The sequence below is a fragment of the Mya arenaria genome, chromosome 3 (assembly GCF_026914265.1).
Source record: "Mya arenaria isolate MELC-2E11 chromosome 3, ASM2691426v1".
NCBI lineage: Eukaryota > Metazoa > Mollusca > Bivalvia > Myida > Myidae > Mya > Mya arenaria.
In genome coordinates, this window is record NC_069124.1 from 4,788,113 (window position 1) to 4,805,776 (window position 17,664).

General features: G+C 35.3%; 1 protein-coding gene across 1 annotated transcript in view; it reads left to right on the plus strand.

Annotated features, from left to right (window-relative positions):
* LOC128228316 (minichromosome maintenance domain-containing protein 2-like) overlaps window positions 1-16,268 on the plus strand; it is a 48,176-nt gene extending 31,908 nt beyond the window's left edge. Inside the window, exon 22 of the mRNA XM_052939558.1 lies at window positions 16,211-16,268. The gene's annotated coding sequence lies outside the window, so the exon portion shown is untranslated. The remainder of the gene's footprint in view (window positions 1-16,210) is intronic.
* The last annotated feature ends 1,396 nt before the right edge of the window (window positions 16,269-17,664 follow it).

The window sequence follows — 17,664 nt, forward strand, 5'->3', positions numbered from 1 at the left end:
ACGCGTATCAGTAGATTAAGGACGAATAGTAAATTGTAAATGCAAATTGGTCCCCTTAAACCGGGACTTACTGGTCTGAGCCTCAATTGCGGGTGGCACATTGTAACCTTACAAAGGTGCAGCAGAAAGAGCCTTGTCGGACACCTTAAATAGGTGCTGACGACTCCGAGCCTCCACTGCGGGTGACACATTGCAATCTAACAAGACAGACAGACAGAGTTGTTTATTGTCGTAAACATGTAAATAACAGTTTCTTGATAAAACATGATATGCTAAAAATAATTAATATGGTCACAATGATACATGGGAAAATAAGAAGGAAAAGAGAAAAATAAATAAACACAGATAAAACATAATATAGATTATTATTTTTACACAAATGGTAAATATCTAAATTAAATGTAAATGCTTAATATATGCAATACCAGGATATTAGGGATTGGAAGGCTAATGTCATATATTACTATATAGACTAGATCATATTATTGATCACAGATTTTCTTAAAAGAAATGCTTGGTTTATGAATTTACTTAGATTTCTTATTTCGACTATATTTTGCGATTTCATTAATTCAACAAATTTGTACATACTTGGGTTTCTAATAGAGATTGTTTTTATCAACTCCTTTCTGATATTGTTATACACAGTACATATTATGACAAAGTGGTATTCGTCTTCTATATCGTGAGAGTTACACAAAATACAATTACGATCAGCCCTTTCAATTCTATTACGGCCATATCGTCCTGTTTCAATAAGTAATTTATGTGACGACAATCTTAGCTTAGACAAAGCCATTCTTATTTTTTTGGGGTAGATATCTAGATAAAATTCAATTCTAAAGTGTTCCTTAATGTATTTATAAGTACATAGGGTATTACTGTTGTTAACATTTTCAAACCATGATTGTTTAAATACATCGAGCACTCTATTTTTAAACATAATATGAAAACTTTTCAAATTAACAGAGTTTGGGTTTAACCACACATAAGAAAAAAACATAGTTATCTAACAAAGTTTTTACATCATTAGCCCAATTATTACGGTTAGCAAGACTCCCTAACATATCGAGGGTTTAAAAGTAAAAGGTGCCAACTTCCAATTTCAACATTTGGAGAAAAAACGGAAAAAAACGAAAATATTGAAATCCCTTCGTTTTCCGTTAAGTGTATGGTCTTATTTTGCTTAGTCTAACTAGAATGACTATTGCTTGTCATGTTGTGAACGTTAGAAGACAAGGTATACTGCAAAACACATTATTTTTGCATTTTTGTAAAGAGACAAATGCCATTAGATATAAATGTGTATGGGTAAAAGGTGCTAGATGTAATTGGCACTGTTCAAATTAATTTCTGCAAGAAGTAAAAGATGCCAAGTGCAGATAGCACATTTTGCCGCTATAATATTTCGTCAAATTTGAGTATTTCTAGAAGCAAAAGGGGCCAAATGCAGTTAAACCCTTTAAACACTTCAGGAAAACCAGGTAAATTACTGTAATTCTCATCAAAAAATATAATTGTACATGTATATTTAGATAAAATAACAACCAATATATTCGTGCGGTCCCTTTATTTAGTCGATTAACGTATTGTAACACAATAAGAAATGAGGTATACTTTAACAGTAAAGTCTTTTACATTTTTCTTTGTAGTGTCTGTAAAACTTGAAGTTCTACATTGTACGCAGATTAACTTAAATATTGAAAAATTGATGACTTTATATGAGATAGTAAGCAAAACTGGATATGTATTGGTAATCAAAACATTACCTATGTCTCTTATCTTGTGTTAGACAATGAACTAGTGTATATCATACAGTAATAATGATGTACATAATTGAACAGATATGCTGTTTCCCAATAAACAATTTCCATTGGATAGAATGTGCTTTTTTCTTCAGCATTTCGCAATGTTCACATCTCCTTTTTGTCCGTCTCATATCTACTGCTCATAATATCTTAATATGTTTTCCTCGTCGTTTATATCCCTTGTGCCTGGTTTTCGTACTTTGATCAACAAGAAATTCTGCATGAATATTTTATGTGACATAGAACTCACTTTTGCACACCTACATTGCATTGACCAATGTAACAGCTCTCTTGTTTCAGAACTATTCTGTTCCTCAAAAAAACAAAAAAAACTTGTAATATATTGCCCTCACAATTTTATGGATCCATTCTACTAATGGCTTATCATTAAGGTCATCGAAACTATGACCTGTAACCTAGTCCATATCTGTGCTATTTTGATGCTTTAAACACCTGTCGGCGTTTTGTCTTGTATATTGATTTTGTAACACTCTTCAATCAAATTTGCATATCGATCAATTTCTTAATGTAATAAAATAAAGACCCCGTTCGAAAGCACAATTATATTATTAGTCAGTTTTGGTACTCGTTTCAGAATCAATGGACATTTTTTTCACGACCGTTCATATTACGTTATGTTTATAGCATAAAACAATTAACGATTATTTCAAAATATTTATTGCACAAAAGATATTGAATTAAAGAGCATTGCTGTTACGATGAGTTATGACATACGTGTCAACTAATTCTTCAGTACTGACTGTCATTGTATAGCTTATTTATAATAATATTATCTGAAGAAATAGTCTTACACTAAAATTTTATAATTCTACCATATCTATTTACATACAATGGGTACCTACCTGATTCACCATAAACGGCCATATTGCATGAGCTTGTTTTGAATACGTTCAATTTCTTTTGATTTTGAAAACCCCCACACTTCACATCTATAATTCAACGTGGCACTTACAAAAGTGTCAAATAATTGGCAAAGAACGCTAGGTTTGAAATTATAATATTTAGTATTATTAATAAGTACATTTAGTGCCTTAAGACCCTTCCCTGCAATGGTTTCTTGGTTCAAAACAAAAGATCCAGTAAAGTTAAAAACAGTACCAAGCTAATTAATATTACCAACCGTTTCAATGTACTTATTGTCGTATAGCCATTTTTCAATCTTATGTACTCTGCCCCTTTTACGAAAAACCATGACCTTCGTTTTATCTATATTAACTTCTAGGCCCCATTACACAGTATTCATGAAACGTATTTAGACTATTTTGTAATTCATCAACAGTTTTACCAAAAACAACGTATCATCAGCAAATAACCAGTATAATAGTAATATCGTCAATCGTAATCATTTTGCAATAATGAAAAATAACTGTGAAAATCTTCAATAGAAACATTGTTATCTATAGCTGTTTTAGGCTTTTTAAATAATTTCCAAAAATCACGAGGCTTTGAGTGTCTCAGCCTTTCTATTTCTTTTATCTTTTTATTTTCATATATTTTACGTTCTCTCTTCACCGTACGCTTGTTAGGCTAGTTTAACATACTTAACCTATTAACATAATTTTTGTTACAGTTAAATACATATAAAGCATTTTTATACAACGATTTTGCCTCACGGCACTCTAAATCAAACCAATCAGACTTTTTAAAATGACTATTTTGTGGGCGGTTTGGATTACTATCCCGAATATTTTTACTAAATAACGGGTCTGCGACGCCTCTAATCATACTTGTAAAATTGTGAACAATATTTTCAATACTTTCGGCATTTTCCACATCAATATTATTTATCAAATTATTAAAATCGGTCAATTTGCAAAACAGCCCACGGCGAAAGTCATTTTTCAAATTTTCACCCCATTGTACTTTTATACGCTCGGATTGTGGTTCCACAAAACATACAACACTATTTGTTTTGATAACAAATGATAGAGAACAATGATCAGACCATTCACTTAAGTTGTCGACACTAAACTTATCAACACAATGCAAATCTTGCTCTTTCATAATCAAATAAACTATGACACTTGATCACACGTCACTCATGAATGTAAATGATCCCGTCTCGTGAAATAACCGACCGTTAGCTATGCGCAAAGCAGTGGATTTACATAAATCTAATAATTTTAACCGAAACTGGTTATTAACATTATCAATAGAACTTCTGAACAAGACAGAATCGGGTACATAATCTTCATAATCTATAAAACAAAACTGACAAATCTATCACACACAATATAGTCACGTTTATTTCCCACTCTCGCATTCCAGTCACCTACTAATAAAACTCTGCCTTGAGATTGAAAAGTCCCAATATCTTGTTGTAGTAATCGAAAAGTTCAATATTAACACTATTATATGCTGGTGAATTTTCTGGCCATATGTAAAGCCCAGCTAAATATGTATCTCTATCCAAAACAAAAGAAATCTTTAGATAGCTTTAACCACACAATAGTATCGTGTCTATTCAACACTATATCAACTCCTTTGTAAATCGAGTTCTTAATGTATAATACGAGACCGCCACTATATCGTTTAGCCTTCTTATGTTTAAACTTTCTGTAAAAATTCAAATATTTATAACCTTCAATATCATAGCAAGAATCTAAATTGCCCCATGATTCATATAAAAATATTACATCATAATTACACAGCTTATTCAAAAATCTGAATCAGTTAATTTATCACGTGTAAGTCCATTTATATTCCATGAAACTACATTCACATCTGCCCCCGCCGCGCTACTCGTCGCCGTTCCTAGGTTGGTCGCCGCTTCTGTTGCCCTTTGTTTTCTGTCCCCTACGCACCGGATCAATGTTCATTTGGTCGTCCCTCCCTGGGCCGCCGCGCCCCTGCTTGGCGTTCGTTCTGTTGTCCCCGCATGTCTGGAATCCGCCAGTTCCGCCAGCCCTTCCCGCTGTGCCACGTCCCTGGTTACCGTCCCTTCCGTCTATTCGTCCCACTCCGCCACGTCCCTGCTTACCGTCCCCTTCGGCCCCGTGACCCGAAACTGAACCATCGCGTACCGGGTTCCCGTCAATGAAAAGGGTGACGTAGCGTATCAACGCTCTCTTTCCTTGATTGATGGCAGCCCGGACCTTTGGCATCAGTGCCTTCCGGCAATCTGCTACCTCCTTCGGGAACTGCTCATCTACAAAAAATGGCGTGCCTTTCGATGCGCACAGGGCTCTCCGTACCGTTTCTCTATCCTTGAAGAATGCAACGATATTTCTTTTGCCGCCCCTGTTTGGCTGGCTAGTTCTGTGGACACGCTCAAACTTAAAGCTATTCACTGTGTCCCCTTTGATTTGCATTTCTTGTGTTATAAATCCTCTTAATATGTCTTCCGTTTACGATGGTCACTCGTTTGGCAGTTCGGCCATATTACTAAAAACTAAATTGTTTCTCATCGATTGAGAAGTATAGTAATTCATCGAGTCTTTAAGTTCGTTATTATGTTTGTAAAGTTGGTCAATCTCAGACATCGCCTCACCAAGTGTTCCGATTCTGTCATTTGCACTATTGATTTTCTGTTCGTTAGATTTATCACCATCATGTAAATGCACCCACAACTTTTTCATTCCACCTTCGAAGTTGGACACCTTTTTTTTCTAGTATATCCAAGGTTTTCAGTCTGTTATCCATCTCCAATATTTATGAATTCATACTTATTAGAAACTCTAAGATGTCAGAGTTAGTCGGGATGGTACCAGGGCTGACCATATTCTCCTTGTCCCCAGGGTCTGAAGCCGGTTCGCCTGTCCTTGTAGCGATGTTGTTATTTTCTGTGGAATTTGCCGCCTCCATCTGTCCACTAGGTTGGCTACCGCTACTTGACTCGAACACGGATATATTCAAGCTGTCCATTTCCGGCACTGTTTCACAAAAGAGCACTAGGTTCGCATCTCTTATATCGTCACTTACACCGTCATTAACACTACTTCCTCTATATTCGGTGGAACCGCCTGAGCTACCGGAATACCCTTTTTGGCCCTTGTTACGCGTCTTCCGTTTCCTCCGACCCTTACCACCGTTACCACTATGTTTCCGTTTTCCCATTTACCCTATCATTTAAAGTCCATTTTTTATCCTGACGTAAATCCACACATATCCACAAATTACATTGGTGTTACAGACAGGTAAAACTTATATGACCCTGGAAACCAGTTTTGTAAATACAACGTAGATTGAACTTGAAAAGCCTGGGTTTTGACCTCTTTGTTATGAAATATTTAGTAATCCTTTGTTCATTATTTACCGTTCACTGAGGATATAAGGAACCTAACAAGGAAGCGCGCATAGAGCCGAGTCGGTATCTATTTTAAAGGGGCCGACGGCACAGAGCCGGTCTGACCCCTTTATCTTCTCTTCGCTTGGTTGTGTAACTCTTTTAGTGCTATTCATCGTTGTACAATCACCTTTTTAGGCGTATGTGTTGAGGATGGGGGATGGGGAGGGAGTGGAAGGGATAAATTTTGGTCTTTGGCTTTCACCATCGTTAAAAAATGAGAGTAGATTTCAAACTATTTCTAAAATTATCTTTTAACGGCCTGGTCATTTGTGTCGTTTTCATTCGGAAAACATCTATACACAAGACGTTGTTGTCTAATGACTGGTGAAGAGTAAATGTAATATGCATTTGACTCAGTGCCTGTGGAAGTCAGTGCCTTTCACCTAAAGCGGGAAGATACCGACCTGCTCCGTGTATGTCAAAGTGATGACAGGGAAAGCAACAACGTCTGTCGCTACTGGCTGTAGCTAACGCTCGCAATATAAACGATTGGTATTCAAACACATACTGTAGCTCTCGACGAAAAGCAACACATGGATTTGCCTAATGCAACCAAGACTACGCAGTGTCCATATGCTTCTTACAAAATAATTCAAGCAATGCTATAATATATTTCAGGTGATGAAAATACGTTAAAATGTAAATATTATTGTGCCAGTTAAAGAATAACACCATAAAATGTTAGAAGTGTGTACGTTTACATAACATAACATTTTATGAGTGTGCACGTTGACATTTCTACAGTGCCAGCATTTACTGCATATAAGAATAGTAGAATATTATTTTACAACGATTGAGACACTTCAAAACACTTGCAATCAATATTTACGGTATTTTCGGACGGTTTCAGAACAAATTGGTCAAATGTGTTTACGTTGGCATGCTGTGTTTTGAAAATACTATTTGAACGTTCTCAAGAAGTAAAACGTTTAGAAAGACGATACGCACATCTTCAGAAAGCTTATGAACTGGTGCAGTCGGTAGGCTAGGTCCCGAATTTAGGAGCGAGTAAATAATGTAGAAAAATGCAAATAACTTACCTGATTTGTGCTCTTTTGCTCTACTTCCTGTGTGTACCATTTGTGTTTCACGTGACAAACTTGTTTCCACACACTGATACAGTATGGTACTCTTTCCAGTTCATAAAATACTGTACATACGGTGGACTTTCAAGTTAATAAAATATTGTACGAACGGTGGACTTTCAAGTTAATAAAATATTGTACATACGGTGCACTTCCAGTTAATACAATATTGTACATATGGTGCACTTCAGTTAATAAAATATTGTACATATGGTGCACTTCAGTTAATAAAATATTGTACATATGGTGCACTTTCCAGTTAAAAAATATTGTACATATGGTGCACTTTCCAGTTAATAAAATAATGTTCATACATGTACGGTGCACTTTCCAGTTTATAAAATATTGTACATACATGTACGGTGCACTTTTCGATTAATAAGATATTGTACAAACATGTATGATGCACTTTCCAGTTGATAAATTATTGTACATATGGTGCACTTTCCAGTTAATAAAATATGGTACATACATATACGGTGCACTTCCCAGTTAATAAAATATTGTACAAACATGTATGGTGCACTTTCCAGTTTATAAAATATCGTACACATGGTGCACTTTTAGTTAATATAATATTGTGCACTACGGTGCACTTTCCAGTTTATAAAGCATTGTTAGTAATGTGTACTTTCCAGTTAATAGAATATTGTATATACGGTTCACGGTGCTCTTTCCAGTTGATAAAATATTGTGCACTTCGGAGCACGTTCTAGTTAATTAAATATGGTACAAACGCTGCTCTTTCTAGTTAATGAAATATTATGCGTATTGTGCACTTTCTAGTTAATAAAGTACTGTACAAATGGTGAACTTTCTATTTAATGAAATATTATGCGTATGGTGCACTTTTTAGTTAATAAAATATTGTACATGAGGTGCACTTTCTAGTTAATGAAATATTGTGAACTTCGGTGCACTTTTTAGTTAATAAAGTACTATACAAACGGTGCACTTTCTAGTTAATAAAATAATGTACAAACGGCGCACTTTCTACTTAATAAAATATTGTGCACGTCGGTGCACTTTCTAGTTGAAAAAATACTGCATTAACATGTACGGTGCACTTTCCAGTTAAAAAAATATTGTACATACAGTGCACTTTCCAGTTAATAAAATATTGTACATACAGTGCACTGTCTAGTTAATAAAAATATTGTTCATACGGTGCACTGTCTAGTTAATAAAATATTGTACAATTGCGCACTTTTCAGTTAATAATATATGTTACGTACGGTGCACATTCCAGTTAATATTGTACATACGGTGCACTTCCCAGTTAATATTGTACTTAAATCTACAGGGAAACTTTCCAGTTAATATTGTGCATAAATTTACAGTGCACTTCCCAGTTATTAAAATATTGTAGGTAAAGTGCACTTTCCAGTTATTAAAAAATTGTACGTAAAGTGCACTTTCCAGTTAAAAATATATATTGCACATACCGGTGTGCAAATTTTCAAATGGAACTGAAATAGCTATCAAATTTTTCTACTGCAGAGTTTGGTGTTCATTTTTAAACTGCTGATCGACCCCGCTAACTTATGTGAGGCAAATGGTATACTAAGTATTTTTTTATTTATTTTTTTTAAATTTCTAGAAAAGGTCCAAGTATTGTCATAACGCTTATTTAAGATTTAACATTTTGAAGGCTTGGCATATTTTGTTCATAGATTGTCTTTACATATCCATACTAGTTATTGTTCAATTGAAGTTACCAAAGCGAAATATATTGATGTTGATGTTAATTATAAAAGAAAGAAAAAACATCCAATATGCTCTGCACTAGTAGTTAAAAACTTATTTATTTGATAAATATATATGTTACGGGGTAAGCAGGTGACCCGATATGGGAAACATGGGGCAAAGGAAACCATATCGGGTGAGAAGGAAGCTTGAACCCGAATATGGTTTACTGTGCCCCGTATATCCTTTATTGGGTCACCTACTAACCCTGTAACATATAAATCATGCCAACAACCTGTTTACATTGATAAACTTATAGAAAACCCTTCATTTATTCATTAGAATCAGAAAATGGAAGCCATTTTGGTACGATATGATTCAGTGAATGCGTCATTCATGTTGGAGGCGTGATATAGCCTTTTCCATTATTTCAAATGGATAAGTATAGAATCTATTCTGCAATCTATGGAGATTTTATATCTATGGGACATAACCTTCATTGTTGAGCAATTGAGCAAACTTTTTTTGGATATTTTTGTGTTTACAGCAAACCTTGGAAACCTTTTGCTTCAAGACTCTGTATCAGTGTCCAACCTGTTTCAAAAGGTAAATTGATGTCACCAGGCATATGAAGTCCTGTGCCGGTATTCATATAACGTCTTAAGTAATTTTCCTAGTTTAAATATAATGTCAACCTTAGTTTTATTTGTTCGTTAAAATGAAAAAGTTCAACAAATTTTTGGCGGAGTTATGGGTACGGTATTTTAATATCTCTGCTGGAGGGGGCCATTTAACCTCTCTTATTTATATGCATGAATTATTTTGTATTTTATTTTTGGCAACATATCAACAATTCTTTTATTTAAAATTTCTTTTTATCACATGCTATATGTTGTTTCCTGTTCATTTAAATAAAATTCTGTCATATATGGCGCCTAAACTGGGGCCATGACTGTATATGTTCTCTATATCCTACCTGTAGTTTCATTGAGACCATGTTCACCTTGTTCTCTATCCTGGAAATTCAGGAATGAATTCAACTTGGTAGGTGAGTCTGTCATGGTACTGTTCCCTATGCAGATGTTGACAAGGTGTGTAAGCAGCCTTGTAGGTTAGTCATTAGAGCATTCGCCCTGTTAGTGGGAGGTCCAAAGTTCTGGCAGCACTTTTTTCTCACCCTGTGACGTTAATGTATACTTATGTGAAAAACTACAGAAACAAGCTCAGTAGCAAAAAGTTTAAACATATATATATATATATATACATATATACAACTTCAAATGTTTATCAAGGTTTGTTTGGTACCGCCTTGGAACGGTCTTTAAAATATAAATTTACTGGGGGTTTAAACCAGTTTACGTGCACAAACCTCACTCTTATCCCAACAATCCTAAATAAAGACAAAAAAACGTAAAACGTAAAAGGTAAATCTAAGGTATGCATTAACTTGAGGAAACTAAATAATAAAACAAATAAAATTAAAATTATAGGTAAACCCCAAATACTTCCATGATTAGATATCCTCTATATGCAGACGGACGAAGACAGAGCACCTAATGCAAAAACTTTTGAAAGATACGATGCAGTCATTGGAAGCTGATTCAAGGTATCTTTTTAACAATGGAATGACTAGATGTGGCCCAATTAAAAGGCCAGAGATGGCTTTTAACTAAATATATACTCGAAAAATATTTCCACTTAGTACTGTTTTTTGTTCTAGAGAGATTTCAAATGTGCGTTTTGCTACTGCACTCTGACTGAGAACAAGTCAAGAAGAACACTGTCAGGTTAGAATTCTAAGTGTTTTTAGCAAACTGATATGGTACTTGTATGGTGGATTTCTATCCATTCCTTATTTAATCAATGAAAACTATGGCATTGCTATTGCTCAAGACTCTTCAGACAAATTGTCTTTATATTGATTTATATTGCATGTATTACTCATGTGCATTTTTTGTTTAAATTTTTAGTCCCAACTAATGCAATTGTACATATTTATTTGACAGAGCGGATAGTGGCAGTGGTAGTGCCTGACCACGTCATCTCTCTCCAAAGTCACGAGTCAGAGAGGACCAGTTTTCAGGCTCTGCCAGTCTACATTAGAGGTACATTTTTAGAGTGCCATATTTGTTCATCTTGCAATCCATTACCCCATTTTCAGTCTCACTGGTCATGTCTGTTTTACAAAGAAGACAGATCGAGGTATGCCATAGCCTTGGTGTTGTCAACTCTGGCTACATGTGCTTAGTTATGCCCTCTCATTGAGAATAAGAGACAACTAATGTGCATTAGCAACTACTGGCGGTGCTCCTGGTATTGTCTGCTTAATGTCCATCGTTCACTACTGGCCACTGAGTTTGTTTGGATAAATATAAACTAAGACATATCATGAAGATACACTCAAATTGTAGTGGTTTTCTGCAGCGAAAAGGAAAAGATCTGCAACTTAAGTTTAAAACATAAGTTTGCAAATGTTCACATTTCATATAAGATGATCTGACCCGACTGGTTGAGATTGGTGAGATCATTGGACGGACACAAAAGGACATCCAGAATGACAGGATAACTATCTCTGTCGAGGTCTGTTGCTCATATGCGCATAGTACCGGTAGTATTAGGGCTATACTAATGTGTTATAACTGGATTGTGAAAGTAGCTGTATGCTGATATATATCTATCTCAATTTCGTTCCCTTGGTTGAAACCAGTACTGATGTTGTTTTTGGGTGAACAAGGAAATGTACCCCTAGTAGGGTTCAGACCTACAATCGAATGGATGAAGAGGGACAACTTTATGTTACCTATTTGACCTCTCTCACCCTTAAATGCCTTATTTATCCCTTGTCCATGGCATGGTTATGATTGTTTGCCGGAAGATAAGTATATTCGACAGAGAAACCTTATTAATGATAGCGCTTATAATTATTTGTTCCACAGCCATTGACGATGATACCAATATTCTGTTATGTAAAATAAGCATATTTTCTGCGTTCAGAGGAAAATCTTTTTGGTCTTAACGTTTAAGCTTATCTGTTAAAGACAATTAGTCAAGGTGTTGTCGCAGCCGTTGTTTTTTCGTTGTTATTGGTAGACCCGTGTCCATAACTTCTTAAACCATTGAAAATATTCAAATGAAATTTAGTACACATGTTGCCAGAGACATTACAGATATGTACAGCAGGGCCAATTACTCTGGCTTTTTATACTTGTTGAGTTATGCCCCTTTATTTTCTGAACATCAACAACAGACAAGCGTTGGCATTCACTCCACGGTGCTCTTATTTACCTTTCTTGTGAAATAGCTTATTAATTTTCATCTATATCTGTTTGGTGGTGAGTAAGCTTTATGACTGGAATTCCATTCATAAAATAAATGTTTCAATTAAGTAATTTCAGGAGCTATAATCTTGCTTGATATCTAAATTATGTACCAACAAACCTGCAATTGTAGTGCAAAAAATATAGAGAGAGAGCTATAAGAATGTTCCCCTATATCTCGTTTTATTCCTTTCCTTTCAGGTGACATCTGTCCTATTTCCACCTGAAGCTTGTTCTGCTGCTCAGTCTCATGTCCAGACTTGATCATAAGGTTTGCATATCATCACAGTACCAATAATCAGTTCATGAAAGTCAATCTCTGTAAACGTTTAACTTATTTATACCTGTTGCTTTTTGAAGTAAAACAATGAAGTATTGTCATAGGTTTAGTGTTGCAGTTGATGTTCCTGTCATGGTGGGTATTATGAAACTATTCACCTTTGGTCATAACTGAAAAATATTTGAGATATTAGCATGAAACTTTGTAAACATGTTTACACTGTGTCAGCAAAACAGCTTTGGTTAAAAATAGTTCTTGTTATTTACTTAGCTAATGAGCGAATACAAGTGTGGTGCTCATGCACCCGAGTGTGGTGTTTATGCACCCAAGTGTGGTGCTCATGTTTAGTTCAGTAAATGTGTATCAAATTTGAATTACAGAAAGTTCATGTACTTCTGTTGAGGCATCAAGTCAAGATCAACATTACTACAGTAATTCTCTGAGTTTATTCAGACAAAACCCTTGCATGTTTTGGCTGTGGGTGGAGATGTGGAGATGATATCTCGCCTTCAACAATTCGGTCTTCGTTTCCTTGACAACAATACCAGCTTGACCGCTGGTCAGTCTGTCACTGGACATGTCACCCAGGCGAGTACAGCAGTGCTTCTTATTTTGTGGAAGATGGATATACATTTTGAGAGGATGTTGTCAGAAATATTGATTTTAATCACATAATTATACCGTATTTGTTTTTCGTGAAAGGTTTAACCGTTTAAGATACAACTATGTCGGTAAGGAATAGTTATTAAATGACATTTATTGATTGTTTTGATTTGTTTGTGTATGTGTATAATACAAATGGTGAGTAAAACATGTGCTGGGTTACTAATATGATGCCGCCATGTATCTAAGGTGGTGTCCTTCATCATACACAGAATGGACTCTGCTATGTTGGTGATGTCAACAGACTGAAAAAGACAGACTGCTCAGCAACAACTACAGTCACGTACTGCAAACTAAAGATTTGTGAAATATTGATATATTTTCCATTCTGTAAAACATGTCTGTTGCCTGTAGGTCCATGCTTTTGACACTGTTCTGGGATGTTAGGGTTCTGTGAAATAGTAAATGTACCTAGTTTTTTTGTGGGGGTAATGTAACAGTTAGTAGAGATTTAAAATCTTTTTTGGCATTTATGTTGTTGCATGTCATTTCTTTTTCAAAGCGCTGAGTGGAGGGAAAGTGGTAACAGATGTGGGGTCAAAGTTCACGAGTGGGCTGCCGCTACACATGGAGCAGCCAATGAGGGCCCTCTTACATGAGCTGTTTGTAACCTGCAAGACTTGGGGATACACAACCAACAATTCTGGAGTAAGCATTAAGGTTTTATTTTATTGTTTTAGTTTTAAAATGATGTCTTATAAAAAGTATTTTGCCGTATAAATCATTATTTTGATACATGTTTGATACATGTTTTAACTGTGTCTTGCAAAACTGTTGTATGACATTTCTGTTTTATTGAATGTTTTTATTGAATGTTTTTCATCTAACAGGCAATTCAATGTAGTATGTTTCTGTGGCTGCGCTGACTGTACAAGCATTGAAGCGTTCTAGCCCAGAAAATGGAGATGACACTGGTGACACTGGTGGCGGTTATGTTGAATGACGTTACTGTTAGTTTGCCAATCACATCCCTCGATATGATACAGGTTGGGCAGGTTTATAAATATGGACATTTTAGGGTGTGACATTTTGCTTGACACTCAGTACTCTTGCTCTCCACAATATTAATGAAACTTAGATCGAAATTGTGCCTTTATGAAATCTAATTTGAAATCAGATTTGATTATTTGTCAAATTTGTTTAAATGGTAGCTCACTAGGTCAGATGTCCAATTTCTTGTTAACACTAAAGAGGCAACATTTTCTAGCCAATCTTCAAACAACTTGGTGAATGGTCAGATCGGATGTCTGTAGGAAATTTAGGTCACGGTCGAATATGAGTTAAATGTATGTCTTGTCAAACAGAAGACCACAATGAAAAATGCTAAAAATCCGTGTAGACGCTCTAGAGGTCTCATTTTAACCAATTTTAATGAAACTTCAAGTCAGACTTGACTGTATTTCTCTATGAAATCTAGGACAAGTTTGATTATTGGCCATGTCAGATGAATTATAGGTTATTGTGTCAAATGTTCAAAAAAACCTTGTTAACATACAAGGGGCCATAGTTTCTTCTGAATCTTATTATTAAAGGACTTGGTAACTTGTTTCAGTGATATCTAGTTAATTTTGTTTTAGGTTCGGTACTCATTATGCCGCTCATGTTTGAGGTTTGTTATTGGGACTATATGGTGATTGTGTTTAAAGTGCCATTACAATAAAACAAATTTATTTCATCAAGTTTGCTAGTCGCCTCCGGCCGAGATTTAAACTTGAAGCAGAGGGCCTGATACAATGTTACTACCTCTCCAGTAGAGAGTCTCGATCTACATCTGGTGTTAACCCCGATGTGCCTGTCAACGCTGACCAAACAATGTATGTACATGAGTATAGCTGATAACTTAAGGTGTTAAAGCCAAGTGCAGTTACCTGTGAATTGCAGAAATTATAGGGTACTTCAATTAGGAACAATAATTCACTTTATGTCAAAGTTTTTTAAGTCTGCTGTTAAGCCTGTTACAAACATGTTTGTTAAACTCTGAAATATGGTTCGATACGAACTATGAAGAAATGGGATAGCCTTGGCGGAAATTATTTTTGAAAGAAGTTGTTTTCTGTTCAGTTGAGTTTTATTTTTGATTGTCGTTGGCATACAGTGATGCAAAGCTTGATTTACCGAATAAAGTGACGATGAATGATGCATTGATGGCCATTCACATCTATGAAAAATATTTAACAGCTAGATTTGGTAATGTCTTGATTTGTGTATTAGTGAAATATTTTAATGAAACTATAGTTCATTATGCCGCCTTTCCAAATAAATGACCATATATGTTTGCAAATGTCAGATGATTGGTCAGTAGATTGGTTGGTAGACCACATCTTTTAGCACAATAGCTTCAAAATGGTTTGACATAGGACAGTGAAACCTTTAGTCGTATGTTGCCCTTGATCAGTTGATGACCCAGATTGTTTTTGATGCCAGTAAGAAATGTCCTGATCAACAATCTACTGAAAACTTTGTCCTCTAAATTACTTAAGAATGGTTTAACTTAGGACCATGGAATTTCAGATTTATGTTCCCCATGACCAGTAGATAAACCCTATTGTTTTTGTTGTCACTTATTCCAATGTCACCGTCAACAATCACGGCCATTTTGTCTGCACAATAACTCGAGAACAGTTTGAACTAGGACCATGAAAATTCGAAGGAAGGTTGCCCTTGACCAGCAATTGACCGTAATTGCTTTTAAGGTCAGGACCCATATTTTGAGGTCAGTAGGTCAAAAGTCAAAGACATGGTTCTCTGTGAAAATTTTGTTCCACAATAACTCTTATGCAGGTTGACCTAGGACCATGAAATTTCAGTGGATTCCTGTCCCCAATAAGAAGATTTCTAGGGCAATAGGTCAAGGTCATGGTCAACTTCCCTTACCTCCAGCCTAAAGTACAAAGTAGGTCACGTGATGGTCATGTGATATATATTACATCTGGATAAGTCTTGAATGGTAACATTTGTTTCTTCCTGGCTTGTAGAGAAACCAATGATGACCATACTAGTGGGTTCATCATTGTCACCTGTGGTCATGTGAACATAGTCTTTGCATCTCTATACCTTTTTAGAAACGGACATTGCTGTTGCTCCTTTGTGGGTCTGGACAATTGAACTACAAGAGCCAGACTAATCGGTAGGTCAAATGATGATCAGGTCACATGAAGGCCATGTGATAATTTTTGTGACCGCATGTTCGATAATATTTCGGTGCAAACTAACATTGGTGCTGCCCCCAGACATAAGCATTAGCTAGAATTTAACGTGATGGTTATGTCAACCTTATTTTTAATTCTTGTGAAATGCGTTTTAACATTTATGTATGCTGTCTTTGCACTGACCAAAAACAATTATAGTTAAGGATAAATTTATATTGTCCACTGTGTTTAATTTAAAGTTTAAAATATCATTGATTGCATTTCATTAACATTCATTTTATGTTCAAGAAACACGTGTATTGGAAAAAATATAGCTAGATTACAACTCTGTTCTGATCGTTTACTATTTTGTCTGTGAAAAATAATTTGAACAGCATGTCCACTTTGTCTGTGATAATATACGTGTTTACCTTGATATTTGTTTGTTTGACTACTAGTTGCAAATAAAACAAATTCCAAACCATGTACATCGTTGTTTGCCTGTAAAACGGTTATTGTGATTAAACTTTAATAGTACACAGTATTTGTCCAGTTTACTTCTTTCAATGCTTTGCAGTGTAATCATCTGGTTTTTGTCTCAGTTCTTATACTAGTTTAAACTTTATCCATCATTTGTATCTTTGTAAATAATACGGCTGACTTGAATGGCACTTTGAATACACAATGTACTCTTAAAAACGCAAAGCAATTTTTCAAACGCCAACGAACATCGATCACTGATTTAAAAACACCACTGATAATCTCGTTTTCCATTAATGCCTAGTTCTTGCTCACTTATTGACCACCCCTCCTTAGGTCTGCATCAAAAAAAAATCATGGGCTTTTGGGTTAATATGTCAGTCTTCTATTATTGTTTCTTGTTAATGAATTTAACAAATTCCTGGTCTTTAACATTTTGTTAACATGCTTTTCCTATGGAGTATGTTAACAAGTATAAAATTACATGTATTCTGTAGCCCACCGGAAAGGAACAGTTTATGTATCTCGTCTTAAACTGGAACCCACTGTGTATAAACAATTATGTTTACCACGTCTTTAATTTGAACCCATATGTTTTGGAACAATTATATGAATACAGTCTTTAACTGGAATCAATATGTTAGGAGCAATTATGTGTACCCCGTTTTTAATTGGAAACCATATGTTTAGGAACGATAATATGTATCCCGTCTTTTACTGGAACCCACTGCGTAAAAAAACTAATAGCAATTTTAAGAATTCCGTCTTTATCTGGAAACCATCGATTTATGAACAATTATATTTACCCCGTCTTGAGCTTGAACTCACGGTATAGAAACTATTTTAAGAATCCCGAATTAAACCGGAACCGACTGTTTAAGAACAGGACGGGGTTCATATATTTGGTC